An 18210-nucleotide genomic window follows, 5' to 3' on the forward strand; every position below is an offset into this window, starting at 1 on the left:
GAAGGCTTCTTAAACAACGGTCATTTTTTACCCTTGGAAGAGGGCAAGCAGTACAGCTTCTGTGGGATAGTGACTTGACTAGAGCATAATTTCCCAAATTTTAGTATTATGTGGACCACCTTTTTTGCTATATCCACCTGTTTTATTGCTTACTTAATATGTGACTTTAAATCAACCCCATTTGAATTTTTTTTAGGCACTTTCATAAAGGGGAAACTAGTAACATCTATTGCCCCCAATACTAGGGAACCTTTAAAAATACAGTGGAGGGGAAAAACAACAGTGCCATTATATTTGAGTTCACTCCTGGGGCCTGTCCACGGCTCCAGCAACAGGGCTGTGCAGCCTGTGTTTTTAGGCAGATTGGCAGGCATTAAAAACATATTGGCACTTCATGGAGCTGCTCACTCTCTCCGCCTTGTAGGCCACTGGTTTGAATGCTGCATCTTTGTATTGATATCTCCTGGTCATCCCACCTGCACCAGCCCGGGGTGGAGCCCCTGAGCTTGGGACGCTGAGGGGTTCTGAGCTCACTGCGTGGTGAGCCAACTTTGAAAGTTTGGGGAAAGAGCGGAGCAGAGGGTATCCACTTCTGACTCCCTGGAATTCCCTCCTGCACACCCCAGAAGGGAGTTTTGCCTTCTCGTCCTACCTGTGTGGCCTCAGGCAAATCGCTTGACCTCTCTGAGGTGCAAGTGCTCCTTCGCTGAGAGAAGAAGGTTGATGAGGTGGTCTCTAAGCCCCCTGCCAGTTCTCAGATAGGATTTCGCTGATTCGCGTTTGGCCTCGCCTTATCCCTCCTGACTCCGTGGCAGAATTGGGAGTGGGGGGGCGGTAGGCAGGAGGGTGAGGGGGCTGAAAGGAGGAGGAGAAAATTTAACAAGGCTGAAAAGCGCCAGGCTTCTTTGGGGTGGTGAGGTTAGGGGAGAGAAATTCTGCCAAGGCAGTTACATCTCTGCAGCTGGTTAATGCTATGAAACAAAATATCACATAAAAAAATTAAAAAACAAAAAAGATTCTGCTCCTTGAGTGTGTGTGTGTGTGTGTGTGCGTGCACGCGCGCCCATTTGTCTTGGTTTTTTTCCTTATCTGAATCAAGGAGATACACCTGTCCATTCCCCTGAATTTAAAAGAAGTAAGTCAAATGGTCCTTCAGTCAGAGAAGTGATTTCTTAGCCGCAGAGAACAGAATAGCGTCTCGGGTTACCAAGCCTGAAGAATGTCCTGGCACATTCCTCTCTCTGGGCCTGAGCTGTTTTGTGTGCTGTCCGGCTTGGAGGCTGCTGGGGGTAGGGAATCCAGTTTTCAGCTTCCCCTTTCACCAGGGGGTTGGAAGAACTGCGGGCAGCCTTGCCAACTCTCTCCCCTTCTCACCCAGGGGAAGACTGGGAGGCCGAAATTCCTGAGGACGGTTGTCCCAACAACCGGAGAGGGGCCAGTGGGCAGCTCGGGCCCTGCCTACTGGGCCAAAGGCTCCAACGGCACCACGGGCTCCTCCCGAGGCAAGGCAGGTCTGAGAAGGTGACAGGTCTGTGGGGAGTCAGGTGCTGCAGATTGGACCGCGGAGCAGTGTGCCTTTAGCAGAGTAACCCCGGGTGCTTCTGGGAGCTTCCAGCAAAGAGCCAGCATTCCGGGTATATTTAACTTAGAGGTATGCAACAACAAACACGCTGATTGTTCTCCGGAGGAAGAATGGATTGTTGGAACTGGCCCTGCCGGGGAAGGTTCCTGAAGCCTAATTCCTGCTCATTGGGGGGTTTGTCTTCTGACCTTCTTCTAGGAACCACCTGGGAGCTCTGTGGGCACAGTTTCTGGGGCTGTGTGATCAGTGCTAGAGATCCACGTGTCTGGGAGGCCATGTTGAGAGAACCCAGCAACTTCTCTCATGATTTGAGGGGGAATTTTTGCCAACGCTGTTATTTCAGGAATGATTCATAGTGTACGACGTTGGGTCTACAGCAGGCAAAAGATCTTAATCTCCTTCTGGTCACAGACCCTTATAAGAATCTGACAAAGGTTAAGGGTGTTTCCTGAAGAAAAGCATGAACACGGCTTTTGGCACATAATTTCAGGGAGTTTGTAGACCCCGGGTTCATAACCCCTGCCAGAGATTAACTTAAAAACTGTTCATCACTACCTGTATGCCCTCCTGTTTAGCTAGGTAGGACATAATGATTGAGCATTTACTATATTCAGGTAGTCTGCTGACAGAGCTTTACATGGATAACTTCTTTTAATCCCCCTAACAACCCTGGGAATAGGTTATCTGCCTGAGAAACCCGAGGCTCAGGGGGGCTAAGTTTGGGGAAAGCCACTCAGCTTCTGAGGAGCTGAGATGGGAATGCCAGGCATGCCGACTCCAGAACCCAAATTTCTAACCACGCAGCTGGATGGAATCCGTTGCTGAATTAAGATCTCTGCTCCACTGCCTAAGGAATTTGGCCTTGGGGAATGGACCCAGGACAGGCATGATTTCAGTTACCTGCTGCCATTCTGGTGTGGCCAGGCCATGGTTATCCAGCGAGTGGTGTAGAAAATGGAAAAAGGTTGAGTCTTTGAATCCTGGCATCTTGGATCGGCTGCTTGCTGCCTGAGTGACCTTGGCAAGTTACATATTCTCTCTGAGCCTTGATTTTGTCTTCTCTAGGATGGGGTGATGCGCATAAGCTGTCAAGGGCCATTATGAGCATGAAATAAGTTAAATCACGTAGGGCAGCTAGCACAGAACCTAACATACAGGAGACACTTGGGAATGCCAAACCTTTTGACTTTTACTAGGAAGTACTTAGGAAATACTTAAGTCAAATGGAGACTGAGTCTCCATCCAGCTCTGTAGCAGTTTGCAGCTGGAATGGACCTTTCTGGTCATGTAATCCAGCCCTCTCATTTCACTGATGAAACAGACTCAGAGACTGGTGACTTACCCAAGGTCACACAGCAAACGTCAACCTTGAGTCTCTAGTAGAGGTCTCCTTTCTTCTTTCTTTTATGTAAACTTTTCCCTAAAAATCAGACCCAGTCTCTTCTCATCCATGGTAATAATTTGAGAATATTTTATGCTTGTGGTTTATTCTCTGTCATCCTTTTTGACTGTGCAGACCAGCAAGTTTCTTTCATAGCATTGCAATCATTTCTGAGTCGTGTCATAGGAATGTGTTATATGTTGACCAGTTGAAGTACCAGCAATTGCAAGTGCATTACTGTTTTTATAATCAATTTAAATAGATTTAAGGTTATTGTCGGACTAATGTCACTTTCCACCAATTTACATTCTGACAAGCTTTCTTAAGTGGGAATTATAACCAGCCTGCCAGGGAATTTACCCAAAGCCTCTATTCTCCATGCTTCTGCTTTTAATGATCCACTAATACCTTTAGCTTGGGCCTTTACAATTATTAGAGGGTTTTTCTTCTCCTTCCAAGGCTTGAATGTATGATCTACGTATTTCATGGGAGTCTGCAATGCATGGCAATATCTTACGTCATTCATTAAGAAAGAAATAAGGTTAAAAAGCACTAGTCTAGCTAACAGGAAGAAATAAGAGGCATTGGAACCCACAAATGAATAAAATAATAATAAATGCTAAGTCTCCTAATATGTATTCTGTGCTGCACACCAAGTGTTTTATATTACGATCTCATTTAATCCTTTTGCCAACCATGTAAGGTAAGTACTGTTATTTTCTCCATCCTCAGATAAGGAAACAGCAATTTAGAACGGTTAAGAATTTATATTTGCTCAAGGTCACCACCAGTAGGTGATGCACCCAGGATTGGGGCCCAGCTGGTTGAACTCCTGAATCCACACTCGAATTAGCTATTGCCATTTCAGGGCTCCAGATGCCCTGTTGACAAGCTGGGCTGGAAAGTTACCATTTACTCCTAAGATGAGGCAAGCCTGCTGTGGATCTCCGGGAAAGATGTTGCCAAGGAGGCTTAATCAGAGAAGCCAGTGAGATCCACATGGCAGCTTAGGAGACTATCGGGCACAAAGTCTACCTTCCGGGAGCAGCCAGCTAACCAGAGCTCTGGGAGGGAGGGAGGGAGGGAAAGAACAGAGAAGGAGGCAGAGAAACTCTGAAGGATGCGGTGTGCGGAGAGAGTTCAAAGTCGTTCCCAAGTCTCTCGGGTAAAAGCTCCCAAAGGCCAGGGACTTAGTAGCCAAGGCAGCGCCTCCCTGTCACCACCCCTCCCGCTCTTGGCCTCGCCAAACTGACCTGATTCCCCACTCCCCTGGGATCCCTGGGAGCTGTGCAACACTGCCCTTTTGAAGAGAAGCGAATCAGGTTGCCTTGGTTACTGGGAAGGTTGGAACGCCAAGCTCAGGTGCACACAAGGAGAGACGAGGCTAGAATAAGTGGGAGTTGGAAGGTGGCCGGCGTGCTGCTGCAGAACTCTCTGGATGCAGGAAGCCTCAGTCAGGTTTTGGCAGCATTTGCAGGGGGTGCCAACTTCACTGCAGTCAGCTGTCTGTGCTGAGTGTCTCCCGCCACGTCTGCCTTCCAGGCTGCGGGGATCTGCCCCTGGCTCAGCGAGGGGCCCTGGATAAGAGAAACCCACTCCTCTTGGAGAAATGGCCTGGGTAGCATCTCCTAGTACTTCCACTCGGACAGGGCTGAGGGCTGGATTGGGGCTGAGTCTGGGTGAAAAATGCATGCCGTGCCTCTCCCAGCACGGAGGGGCCAGCCGGCCACACACCTTTAGGTGGAACAGGTAAAGGCTCTAGTTACTGCTACTAACAAGCTTCTCGGCTGCCCTGAATCCCTGTTTCAGAGTGAGATAAAAGAAGAGAACATTCAGAAACTGGATACAGTGGCGTTTTGTTATTTAACCTTCACCAGCGGGCCATTAAGCCTCCGGCTCCTGAGCAGAAAAGCTCCTGCCAAAATAAAGGGGGGCGTTCACTGTTGTTGTGTGGGGGGAATGTAGAACATTCTATAAAGATGCTAGACAGGGGAGAGGGAGTGGAGTAGAGAGAGCAGGGAGGAGGGGAGAAAAGGACAAGTGCAGTGGGTTACCTCCACCCCCATTGCCTCTTCAATGCTTCTACCCATGACATCTCACCATTAGAGAGAAATGGGATCTTTCAGTTTCAAATGTCTGCCAAAGAAAAAGGACCGAGGCTTAAGTTCTCGTTCAATGGTCGGCCAGAAAAAAAAAAAAAAAAAAGCTGCATCAAGATTAGGGACACCTTTGTTGGCTTTTTTCTTCTCCTGCTCCATTCATCACTCTCCGGCAGCCAGGACACCAGGCCAACGGCAGCTGCTGACTTTCCCCAGCCGGCTGCCTGCTGTTGCCGGGCTTGGTTTGGTGGCAGCAGGGCTGTCCCCATGCTGGCTTCCTCCCCGCCCAGTGGCGGTTACTTGTTTGATTTGTCTCTGGGATGCCCTTAGGATCCACTGACTGATACCTGACTTGGAAGGATAAAGTATCAAGATCCAGGCATCAGGTGGCTGCTAGGATGAGATGACCCTGGGACAGCCTTCCAACCCTACATCTGTCGTGGCTTTTCCTGGATAGTTAGGGCTCTGTGAGCATGGCGTTGTGTAGTCCAGGAATCTCTTACACGTGCATTTGTATCACTAACAGTGAGAACCATAACTGGCCTCTGGTGATCATGATGCTAATAGTTATATTTAGTTATCTTTATCCAGTAGCTGGCATGGGCCAAACACAGTTTGTTGCTCATGGTATTTTTCTGGCGTTTTGCAGATGAGGAAACTGAGGTTAAGAACGGCCAAGTGACAAACTCAAGGTCATAGAGGTAGAAAGGGGCAGAGTTGGAATCTGAATCTAGGTTCTTCTGATTTCAAAGCCTTACTCTTTGCACAACTGCAGTCTTTTTCAGCGAATTTGGAGAGAGGAAGGGAAGAGGGGAAGGGAGCAAAGGAAAAGGGACCTTTGTAACTACAGAGAAATAAACAACACATCTATCAGCATATATACCTTGCTCACTGTGGAGGAAAATGTTTGTGTGGTTCCAGCCGAACATTGGTTTGACATACCACACTGTTCCCTGCAGTAGATAAGGCCTTCATAATGATCTCCAGAGGCCACCAAGTCAAGTCCTGTCTCTGTCATTTACATATAGTAAGTCACCTTGAACAAGTCCCTTCTTTACTGTGTAAAACACAGGTAAGCGTAGGACCTACCTACCACCGAGGGTTGTGGGGAGATGAAAGGACCTCAGCCATGGTGGGTCTTACCCAGTGCCTGGTACACACCAGGCTTTCAAATGGGAGCTGTGACTAGTTAGGCTAGTTTACCCTTCTTTGCCTTGGTAGAGAAACAAGAACCATTGTCCCTTCCTTGCCAACTCAAGTTTTTTCCTGCTGAAGCAGGGCTCACCTGAGCCACGTTGACATCAGAGTTTGCAAACCACCTTGGGGCACTCATTGTGTAAATAAACCAATAAATTCTTTTCCCAGTAGTCTTATCAGAGGCAAGCCCTTGTTTGGAATTTCTGAAGTAAAGTGACTCTTGCCAGGGAGCTGGCACCAGGGCGGGTGTGCGAAGCAGGGATAATGAGTTGCAGTGGTCATGGCTGAGTGAAAACGGCTGCTGTGGGAACTGGAGGTCTCTGAAATTCATTGGTAACTGCTCTGATATCCTGGCCCTTCACTCGTGCTTCCCTGTGCCCTGTTGGAGAGCTGTTTGAGAACCTGCTGATTTTAGCGTGGAGGTGGTGCAGAAGGGCATTGGTGTTTATCGTGTCCCACCCAGCCAGGGGTTGGCCATTCATTCAGCAGGTATTTATTGAGTGCCTACTGGGCTTCAGGCTCCGTTGCCCTAACCAAGGATCAGAGCAAAGTCCCTGCTACAATGGGGTGTACCCTCGGGCAAGGGAGATGGGCAAACAGTTAAACAGATAAATTACATTCTGACTGGGGGCTTGGTATTTGCTAGAATTCTTTGACCCATCTTAGGAAGCTGGAGGGATGGCCCTGTCTAGGACACCTGTTGGTAGTTGCTGTGTGGACTTGGGCTTTGGATCTGAGAGACCCTTGTGCCTTCCCTCGGGTGTTACCCAGAGCCTGTTAGGATGAGCTGGGCACCGGGCTAAGTGCTGGGAATGCAAGGGTGACATAAGACAGTCTCCAACTCATAACATTTACTACAAATTAGTGAGAGACAGTCATCAAACTGTGCAAATAGAAATGTCAGGCTCTCTGAACCTTGGTTTATTTCCTCTCCTCTCTCATCTGGACTCAACTTAGAAATATTTATTGACTGCCCGTAAATGAATAGAGTGTCTGTAATATATCAGGCATTGTTCCAGCACTGGGGATTTGGCAGTGATTAAGCCATCAAAAATCCTGTCCTCGTGGAGCTTACATTCTAGAGCAGTGAGTGTCAAACTTGGGGAAGTGTCAGAATCACGTGGAGGATTTGTTAAGCCCGGTCCCACCTGCTCACTCCCACCCACACACCCAGTTTGTGTCAGTAGGACTGCCGTGGGGCTGGAAGTTGGTGTTTCCAGCACGTGATGCTGCTGGTTTGTGCCCTGTTGCTTTGCAGACCGCTAACAGTTGATTTATTGAATCCTCGCAATAACCTGGGAGGATTGGGGGTTAGGGTGGGTTAGGGGAGTCGGGGGGAACCCTCTCATGGCTGTTTTACAGACAGGGGACTGAAGAAGGCAGGTGAGGTAACTTGGCCCTCCCTCTTATGCTAAGCAAGCTAAAGGAAGTGACTTTAGGAGCAAGCACTGTTTAACTGCCTCGCCGTGATTGCTATGAGCAATTTTGTTCTAGTTCTTTTGCTGACCCAGAGCCTGACTGGTGGCAAAATCCAGTCGGGTTTGCTCCCGCATTGTGAAATAAAGGACGGGGAAGCAGGAGATCTGAGCAGATCCCAGAAGCCAGAAGGAAATTCTCTTTACATTAGAATGTGTGGAGTTATGCATCCGTGGTCACAGAGAGGAACAGAGGGCACGGGTCTTCCCTGTTTCTCCCTGATGCTGAGCCAGGAGACCTGTGCCGAGCCCGCTCTTCAGAGGAAGGGGTGCTGGGCTCCTTCACCCCTAACCCAGTCTTACTTTGAGTCTAGGAAGCGCAGGCGAGGTGTGGCGAAGAGGCAAGGCTCTCCTCTCAGAATCCTCACAACAGCCCTCTAGGGAGGCCTTTTCCCCTTGACCATGACTTGGAATGTACATCCTCAGCCTTGTCACTGGCTAGTTCTCTGACCTTGTTTAAGCTACTTAAAGCCTCCTGAGCCTCAGTTTCTTCACTGGCAGGATGGGAATAAATTAGAAGCTACCTCGTAAGCCAGAATGAAATTCGAGGTCTCTCCATTATATTTAAGTTCCGCTGTCTGGACAGTTCTAACGACAGAGATTAAGGCCTCCTTGATAGCTTCATCTATAGTTCTGTAGTTTCTGCTCAGTTCATATCTTTTGAGCACCAGAATTTTTTTGGACATAAACCTCTTTCTTCTCATTTCTCTGGAAAAATGGATCATACTTAAGCAGTTACACATCTTCCCAGACAACAAAGACTTTTGCTAGACGGGACTATTAAGCGGTATCTTAATAGCTCAAAAAATTTCAAACCAGCCTGAGTGGTTTATTTCCACTGCTGATATAGAACAAATATTTGCTGGCCGCAGGTGGAGGACCCTGGGTGTTTCTTCAGCCTCCTAACTGGTCACCAGGCCTGAGTGGTTCTCAAAATGTGGTCCCAAACCAGGACATCAGCTTCACCTGGGAAGTTGTTAGAACTGCAGACTCTCCTGTCCCACCTCAGACCTACTAATCAGACACTCTGGGGGGTGGAGCCTTGAGAGCTGTCTTTTAAGGAGCATCCCAGGTGACTCTGCTGCCCTCTCAAGTCTGAGAACTACTGGCCAAATGTTTGCAGCTAGAATGACTTAAGGTATTTTGTGAGTGGTCGCAGGCAAAAACTGGCCAGGTTTGAAGAGCCTTCCAAGCACAGGTCGATGCAGCCCGTTGAAATGGTCTTCATCGGCTTGAGAACATTTTATGATCAATCCCCAAACCCTTATTGTCCAAGCGGGACCTCCACACTTCTTTCACCAGGCCTCACCATCACTTAACATCTTTGCATCAAGATTCAGCTCACAAGTGAAGTGTAAAAAGGCCTTCCCCATCTCCCTCGCCTGGGCTCCATGAAACCTTATGCTGTAGTAGGACAGCGTGACTACCGACATCCTCTCCATTCTTGTTAATAGGCAGCTCAGTGGCTGGCACACAGTAGGACTGCACCAAGCCAGGAAATGGCTGCTCCCCGTTGGGAGTTTCGGATTCTGTTTCTGGCCCTTCCTCATAGCAGCAAGTCCCTTGGCCTTCCTGAGCCCTAGTCTTAATTGCTGTATGATGGGGGAATAATGACCCTTGGTCTCCTTTCCACAATGGAGTATAGGAGTCTGTGTCTGGATCTCGGGGACAATAGGATCAGTCAGTGATTCTCAAGTTCAGTTGCACATCGGACTCAGCAGAGGGGGAGTGCTAAAAATACCCATGCCTGCCCAACTCCCAGAGAATCTGGTTTCATTGGTCTGGGGTATGGCCTGGGCATGGGATTTCTAGAATCTCCCCAGTTGACTCTGGAATACAGCCACATTGGAGAACCACGACTGTAGGTAAATACCTCCCTTCCTCAAAATGCTTGTAGAGTTTGAGATTATGCGAAAGTACCTTGTAAAGGGCTTTAAAATTTAAGAGTTACACAGTTCCACATGGAAAACTGAATGAAGATGATTCAGGAAGTATTAAAAAATAGCTATGGGTAGGGGGGAGAAGGAGATATTTGAGGGATGTCAGGCACCTTGCAGTTTGGTAATTTCCCCTCTTCTAGATCTATCTTGCTATTTCTTTCCTGATGCGTTAAGTATCAAATTGATTTGGGCTCATCTTTGCCTTAATGTGAAAATCTTTCAACTCGCATTGCAGGAGTAATGCTTTTAAATAAATTGGTCTAAGCTATTTTGGAGTTGTAGGCCTGGGGGGTGGGCAGCTGCTGTCTGTCCGCAGCAGATCTCGGTCTGGATTTCATGCACACGTCTGAGTCCTCGAGACTCCAAGGGAGTGGGGAATGCAGATGTTGTCACCGTGTAGATCGTGGCCGGTGGATAAGAGCTCATCATAGCCAACACTTACTGAGACTCTAGATAGTGCAAAGATCTGAGCTGAGTGCTTTGAGTGCATTTTCCAATTTAATTCTCCTAGCAACCCTGCGAGGTGAGAACCGTTACCATCTCCATTCTGCTGCTGGGGACACTGAGGCTCAGGCAGTTGAGAACTTGCCAGTGATGGCACAGCTAATAAGTGGCAGAACTGGGATGCCACTTTCTCTGCCACCACAATGCACCCTGAAGGCCAGGCCAGGCTAGGCTGTCAAGGAGAGCAATACTGAATTTGTTCTGGTAATTCAGACCATAGCTCCTTTCACTACTGTGATTCCTTGAGTAGCAACTGCGCTCAGTTGCTCAGGGTCTGTCTGGATAGCTAGACCTTTCTGTTTGCTCTGCTCCTATTTTCGGAGATGTCCCTCTCTCAGTGAGCAGGGTGAGTGAGCTCTTTTTCTGAGTACAGTCAGTTTTTCAAAATTCCTCCAAGGATCACTTTCCTAGACCACATTCCCCTGTCCTGGTGGTGATCAACATCTTTGTTTCACCCTCCTTATAGACTGTTGTGCTCAAGGTAGCCCCATCTCTTGTTACTTTGGCATGAAAGACTTAGCAGGAATCAAATTCCCTTCGGACGCTTTGGTGTCTGAATGGCATGTGGACTTGGACTGCAGCATTCTTGCTTGCCCAGTGGCACATCCTTCAGGATGTTTGTTTGGGTTCACTAGAAGTCAATTGGGTCATCTCAGATCTGAAGTGGCTCTAGCCGTGCACAAATTACCTTCCACTTCTGTTGCGTGTTGGGTAGAATCGAAAACAAAGAATGCCATTACCTTTTGTGTGTTTGGTTCCTGGTGGGAACTGTGCGAAGAAGAGGGTTCAGCAGTGACCAAAGACAGACATCATTCCTCATAGAGCTTACGGACACATAATAAGAACATGAACAAAATACTTACAGATTAGGAAAATAAAGAGGATGCTGTATTAGAAAATAATAGGTCTTGTAAATGACACCAAAGATCCAGCTATAGAATTTAAAAGTTCTGTAGTGAGAAAAACTGTTTGCTTTTACCTTTAAGTAGGATCCATCTATAGTGATCGCTGCTCTACCTCTTCAACCAGGTTTTCTTAATTCAAGTCAGGAGATCCTGGCACTCACTGTAGTGGCAACAAGTAGTGTATTTTTTTTTTTTTTAGCTTTTTTTTTTTTGAATGAAAGATTCTTTAACTTCTGTAGTGCTTCACAATTTTCAGAAGTTTCACACACGTGATTTCATACAGTCTCATAATAACCCTCCTTTTTTTTTTTTTCATCCCCTACCCCTATATTGTGCCTTTCCCCTTCCCTCTCCACACTGGTAACCTGTAGTTTGTTCTCTATGTCTGTGAGTCTGCTTCTTTCTGTTTTATTCCCTGGTTTGATGTATTTTTTTGATTCCACATATAAGTGATATCATACAGCATTTGTCTTTCTCTGTCTGACATACTTCACTTAGCATGATGCCCTCCAAGTCCATCCATGTTGCTGCAAATGGCAAAATTTCATTCTTTTTTATGGCCGAGTAGTATTCCATTGTACATGTAGACCATATTTTCTTTATCCATTCCTCTGTTGATGGATACTTAGGTTGCCGTACCTTGGCAATTGTAAATAGCACTGCTATGAAGTGCTGGGAAGCAGTGCTTTTTCTTTCTTTTTAAAAAAAATATATTTATTTATTTATTTATTTTTGGCTGCATTGGGTCTTCGTTGCTACGCGCCCGGGCTTTCTCTAGTTGCGGTGAGCGGGGACTACTCTTCGTTGCCATGCGCGGGCTTCTCATTGTGGTGGCTTCTCTTGTTGTGGAGCATGGGCTCTAGGCACACGGGCTCAGTAGTTGTGGCTCGCGGGCTCTAGAGCGCAGGCTCAGTAGTTGTGGCGCACGGGCTTAGTTGCTCCGTGGTATGTTGAATCTTCCTGGACCAGGGCTCAAACCCGTGTCCCCTGCATTGGCAGGCGGATTCTTAACCACTGTGCCAACAGGGAAGTCCCAGCAGTGTTTTTTTCTTAACTTTGGCCAAGGAGCTCTGTTCTTCCCCCAAGGCAGCATGATTGGTCAACCACATGCATCTGAAATTCCTAAGAGAGTTACTCAAATGCAGATTCCAAGGAAGGCCTGGCTTTGGTCAACATAATCAGAATTTCTGGATTATGTGAAACCCAGACTCCTTTGTAAAAAGAACCACTGAGTGATTTTGATACCATCCTAGGTTTGAGAAGTACTGATCAAGGAATAGACTTGTTTCAAAGTGCAAATCATTCTAGAGACTCGACCAGGACTAGAATCCCTTCAGCCTCTTCCACAACCTGGCCTACTTATTTATTGGTTCTCAGCTCAAAAACGTCTCTTCCTTTCTTCAGGCATCCATGGGTTTCTAGAGTGTGCTTAGGTGCTCTCTCCCCAAGAGTAAGCCTTCAGTCCTACGCCATGCCCCTTTCTCTGAGGGACACAGAGGGGTTCCATACCCACCGCCCCACACCCCGCCCCCCATTCCTGCCTTACCCTCCATCCTCCTCCTCCCATCCCCGTTCTCTGAGCAAAGTTCCAGGAGTGTCACCAGGAGACCTGCGGCGGCATCTTCCTTGACCTCCCTGTAGTGTCTAACCGTGTTGCCAGCTCTCCTCCTTTCCTGGCGGTCATTCTTTTCCAGGAGAGTAAGGCATTGTGCAGTCTCCTCCCTCGTGGTGGCCTGTGACGCCAGGCCTTCGACCACCTGCTCTGCACTGAAACCTCAGGTGCTTATTTCCAGTTTCCGGCTGGACATCACTTCTCTGTCCAGGCGAGCACTGCAAACCACCACAAATCTAAAACGGAATCTAGTCCGGGTCTCAAACCAACAGCTTTGCCCATCTGTGTACGTTGACGCCCCACCTCCCTCACCGGCCACGTGGGGTACCACTTGCTCCACGAGGCCTTCCCTCATCTCTCATCTCCTGCGCCGCTCTGGCTGGAGGGTATCTACTTTAAGCCAGGCCTGTTCTGGTCAAAAGCAACAGAGGCCCACATGACATGGCTGTAGAAAAGAGAGGCTGCTGTGAGGTTAGAGATTTCACAGGAATCTAAGGACGGGCATAGCGGCCCCCACTGCTGGGATGGCGGGAGCTGCAGCTGGAGGCCGTGAAGAACAGCGGTCTCCACGTACGTCCCTCTGTTCCCTCCGTTCCCTCCTGTCGGCCCGCTCATGTCATGGTTTCTGCTACCTCTGAAACCTACACACAGACTACAACAAATCTAAAATTTGTTCATACATTCGTAAACCATGTTATGAATTAGTTCTGCCTTGAACTTGCTGTGTGACCCTGGGCAAGCTGCTTAATCTCTGTGAGCCTCAGTTTCCTCACTCTGTACAAATAAGACGAAGGGTGATAATAGCCAAGATTTTATTGGGTGCCAAACCCTGCTCGAAGTGTTTTATATTTATTAGCTCAATTAACTGTCACACTAACTTTCTGAGGGAGGTAGTATTACTATCCTCATTTATAGATGAGGAAGTGGAGGCACAGAGAGGCTAAGTGATTTGCCCAAGGTCACACAACTAGAAAGTGGCAAAGCCAAGATTCAAACTCAGGCTCTCTGGCTCCAGAGCTCACGCTATTAGACCGCTGTTCACTTTGAGGAGTTATTGTGAGAATTATAGCGTGGTGGATTCTCTTATTTAGGACACATAGCCGAGAGCAATACTCAGAGTAAGTACTTAAGAATGCTAACAGTCATGACGTCATCACAACATTAGTTTGCAGGTGACCCATATGACCTTCACAACCCCAGCCGACCTCGTAACTCTTCGCCTCAGCAGCCACGGCTAACCCGGTGTCCCCAGTTCAAATTCTTGTGAGAGATGCTGATTTGGAAAGATGACAGAGCTGGCCTTGAACTGGATTCACCTGGTACAAGAAATCACAACAGAGCTCAGGGGTCATGTACCAACCACGGCAGCTCTCCACTCAGGAGAGGCCGTGGGCAGCTGGCATCCCTAGGTCGTTCTTTCTCAGAACTTCCAGAGTCAACTGTTCTGAATGCTCTGGCAGTTAGGGGACCTGGCGGTTACTCTCGCTGAGCACATGCTCGATTCTGAGCCCTGCTTTTGGCCTCATCCCCTGCGGCAAGCTTTCCGTGACCCTGACTCGCGCTGCTGGAAGTGGGGCCTGTGGACCAGCACATCAGCACCGCCTGGGAGCTTGTTAGAAATGCAGAATCTCAGGCTCCACCTCAGACCCACTGAATCAGAAACTGCATTTTAACAAGATCCCCAGTGGTCCTTGCAGGTTAATGTTTGAGTAGCCCTGGCCAGCGAACACTACTTATGCCTGCGTAGCGCTGTTTTGTTTTTTTGTTCTGTAGCTGACTGTGCCTCTAACCAGCTCCGATATAGATATCAGATAATATCAGTAAGCAGTGGATTCTTACAACCAGGTATAAACACTACCAAGGGGAAGGAGCTTCTCAGCCTGTTCCCACAGCCCCACATGGAATAAGGGATTGAAGCCGGATGGGGGATGGGAGTGGGGGAGGGCTCAGTTGCAAGGTGGGGGTGTCACACCTGCTGAGAAAAGACAGGATCCTGAGCCTGCAGCATGCCCACCAGCGGGGTCAGATGCCAGAGGTCAGAGTGGATGCAGGCGGTGTGGAAGTCCACCACGGTGGCAGGACGTGGTCTCCGGGGTGCACGAGGCAGTCAGAAGATGGGAACCCTTGGTGGCAGGGGCAGTGTCTCTCAACTGCAACACAGAATGAGGAGGTGGCCCGGCGGGCACCTGGCAGAGATCACAGAGGCAGGATTCCAGCCCTTAGAGAACAGTGGCAAGAGCAAGTCAAGGAGGTCTGGGGTCCCCAGTAAGCTTCCCAGGCAGAGGCTTGAGCCAGCAAAATAAATGGCAGGCTCCCTGGACCTAGCTTTGAACAGGGCAGAAGTACCGCCATGAGGGGACTAGCAGAAACAGTGCCTGTGGCCAAGGCTGGGACCGGCTGAGCCAGGACCCCCATGCGCGACCCCGGACCCAGCCAGGGGCAGCCTGAGTGGGGTGGCACTGGGGCAGGAGAGGGCAGGCTCCTGGTGGGGGACCAGGGGCGGGAGGGGCAGGCAGCCAGCTGTAGGCTGGAGGGAAAGTGTGTATGAGGCCCTGTGGACCGCCTCGCCTTCCTGGCATGAGGGCGGTGGGGAGGTGTGGCTGGATGCCAGAGGGCTTTCCCATCACTGCTCCCTGGCCCCGGTTCACCTGAGAACAGCGTTCCCCCGCATAAGCGTGGACCTTGCCCCCCAACACATTCCCGAGATAACACCCAGCGTCATCCCGGGAACACGGTGACAGCCCGACTGTGTGAGCGAGGCCCCCGACACCCTCCCTGCATTCATTTCCAGTTTGCTGGATGCTGTATGTGTGTCTATGTAAAATGACTGAAGAACGAGTCATTAGTGAGCCGTCCAAAGTCCCTTTGGGAACATTCCAGGAAAATCAATATCCCATCAAAGCCACAAATGGCTTTTTTCTTTCCCCCACTCCTTCAAAGCAGGGTTTCTCAGAGTGTGATCCGCCTACCTCCTGCCTTACTCCCCCGTGGAGCTTGTAAAACACAGATTCCTGGGGCCGTACCTGAAAACTACTGAATCAGAATCTCAGTGGGGCTTCCCAGAATCTGCATTTTTAACCTGCCCCCCCAGCCAATTCTAATACACCTTAAAACTTAAAAACCTCTCCTCCCGCTACCCACAAGGCACTTTCTTTCCTTTGCCTAAACCGGATCCTTGCCCTGCCTGCTGGTACTCCCTCCCTGTGCTGCTACACCCACTTAAAGGGCCACCTCTTCCCAGGAGCCTGCCTAGCTGTCTTTGTCCCAGCTCATGTAGGGGGCCCGCTGTGCACCCTCCTAACATGGCTCTGCCACATCGTCGTCATTTTTTTCCAGTCTGTGTTCTCCACTGAATGGTAACGCATCCTGTCGAGCCTCCCCAGGCCCAGCACAAAGTTTTGCACCTAATTAGAACTAATAAATGAATACGAGCAAAGGCAGATGAGAGGTAATGGTGAAGCCGCGGAGTAGAGGGTGAAAAGTAGATGCTTCCCAGTAGGAAGCTGCCACCTTCCAATTCTTCTCTCGGTCATTCTGAACTCTTAGGTCAAGTTTTGGAGCCAGAGGGCAAGTATTGGACCCAAGGAGAGCCCAGGGCTCTGGCTGGCCTGGGGCACAGCCCACCTGTTTGGGGCTGAGTCATCCCCAGTGGAAGCCTAGCTCTCTATCTACATTTTGGAAAAACTCCAGCAGAAAAAAAGGCTCAAGGATGGTTCGCCAGCCCCAAGCCTGACGCCAAACTCAGGGCCTCTAGAATGTTCAACACCCCCTCCCCTTGTCAGGCAGGGGGAGTCAAAGAATAGAGCTATCGGACCATGAAACTCCCAAGAGTCCTTTCCCCCAGCGTTTCTCAGAGATTGCTGCCACTGTTTTCTGTGTGAGGCTCCGAATTGCCATTTGCCAAACTGGTAAACGTTGACCCAGCAGAAATCAGGCAAAAATAGGAGAAGCCCCCGGACAGGCTGCCTTAATCGTGTTGGTGAAGGGAGAGCCAGGTGCCTGTGAGCTGGAGAATGCTGCCCATCATCTCGCTCTGAAAAACAAAATGTATTTCCTTAATCTTAACAACTTGAGCACCCCGAAACCTGCTTTACAAAAGTCCAGGGTGCCTCCTCTGATCTTGCTTGCTTCTCTGTGTATAGGGGGGGGTCATGGGACAAGGTGACTTTGGAAAGGCCTGGCCTGTTGAGACTCTAGGGTCAGCCCAGACTGCTCTGACCACAGGGGACCTTAGCCCCGGAGACAGACTGACCTCTTAACGCATGAAGTCAGAGTGAGGGCACCTGCTCTCAGTCCGAAGTAGGGTCGGAAGCTTCCTGGGTTCTTTGAAGAGAAAGAGGATTGGCTGAATTGTAGGTGGCAGGGCAGAGCAGCTGAGGGCTCCGTGCACAGTAGGCCCTCAGCAAATAAATGCTTCTCGCGTTCAGCTGGTGAGAAGGGAGCAGCCAGTGTTAAATGTGGGCTCTGTCAGAATCCTTCAGACATTTGCTGAAATTCCATGAGGGCGTCAGGGATTATAAGGTTTTAAGGTGATTACTGAGTTTCTTTCGTGATTTTTTTCATAAGGAGGTCATTTCTGAATCCACTCTTTCTCGTCTCATCTCCCCAAATTACCCTTCCTCCTTCCCTTCCAGGAGGAGGACAGTACGGTGTTATCATTTGGTCAAAATTTCACATTCAGAAAATGGTAACGTTCAAAAATCTTGTTCAATGCTGCAGCAACCCCCCTCCCCCAAGCTGGAGGTTGTGACAGCTGTCATTTACTGAGGAATTTTACATGCATTTACCGTTTCACTTGTGCCTTCCAGAGGAGGCAGCTGAGGCCCAGAGAGGCTAGAGAATTTATCAAGGTCACACAGCACGTTGGCGAGCGGCTTGGGTTTTACTGCGGGCTCTGTGACTCCACGGCCCCGGGTGCTTGTCAGTGCCGCATCCTTGTCTCCTAGAGGTCATTGGTGCTTGTTGATATAACATCGCTGCGAACCATTTCTCCACCATTTCTCAGAGCGTTTTGTCCACGTGTCCTGATTAGAGAATTAGTTAAGCTCTCGAGCTCTCCGGGGAGCCGTGGCTGGAATCCTGCCTCCTTCCTAGAGTCTGCAGGCAGCCAGATCCCACAGACCCTGCTCTGTCGGGCGGTGAGGACGAGAGATGTGGCCCCGTGGTTGGGGGGCCGGCAGGCAGGTTGTGATGACCCACGGGGTACGTGCTCCCTGTCAGTTCCCAGGCACTGAACCCAGGCACCCCCCCTCCCCACCCGGGACCTCCTCTCCTATTTCCCTCTTTGCCTCCTGCCCTCCTAGGATCGACAGCTATTTGGAAAGGTGAGCACAGAGGCCTTTTCAGAAAGAGTCCTGTTCTCCCGTCTTCCTGGTACCCTCGCTCACTGGAGAGAGAGAGAAGCAGGATTGTGTGGGGAGGGAGAGGCAAGTGTACGGGAACAGTGTAGATCTAATTGTTCATGATCCAGAGTGTCCTCGTTTGCATTCAGGGATGCCACCCGCCTTTGTGAGGG

The 18210-nt window shown here is 49.3% G+C and overlaps 1 protein-coding gene across 2 annotated transcripts in view; it reads left to right on the forward strand.

Annotated features, from left to right (window-relative positions):
- The window catches only part of WWC1 (WW and C2 domain containing 1), a 148903-nt gene that overhangs the window by 2538 nt on the left and 128155 nt on the right, over positions 1 to 18210 (forward strand). The gene's annotated exons all lie outside the window — the stretch shown is intronic.

Source organism: Balaenoptera borealis (genome assembly GCF_965194805.1).
Source record: "Balaenoptera borealis genome assembly, chromosome: 2".
NCBI lineage: Eukaryota > Metazoa > Chordata > Mammalia > Artiodactyla > Balaenopteridae > Balaenoptera > Balaenoptera borealis.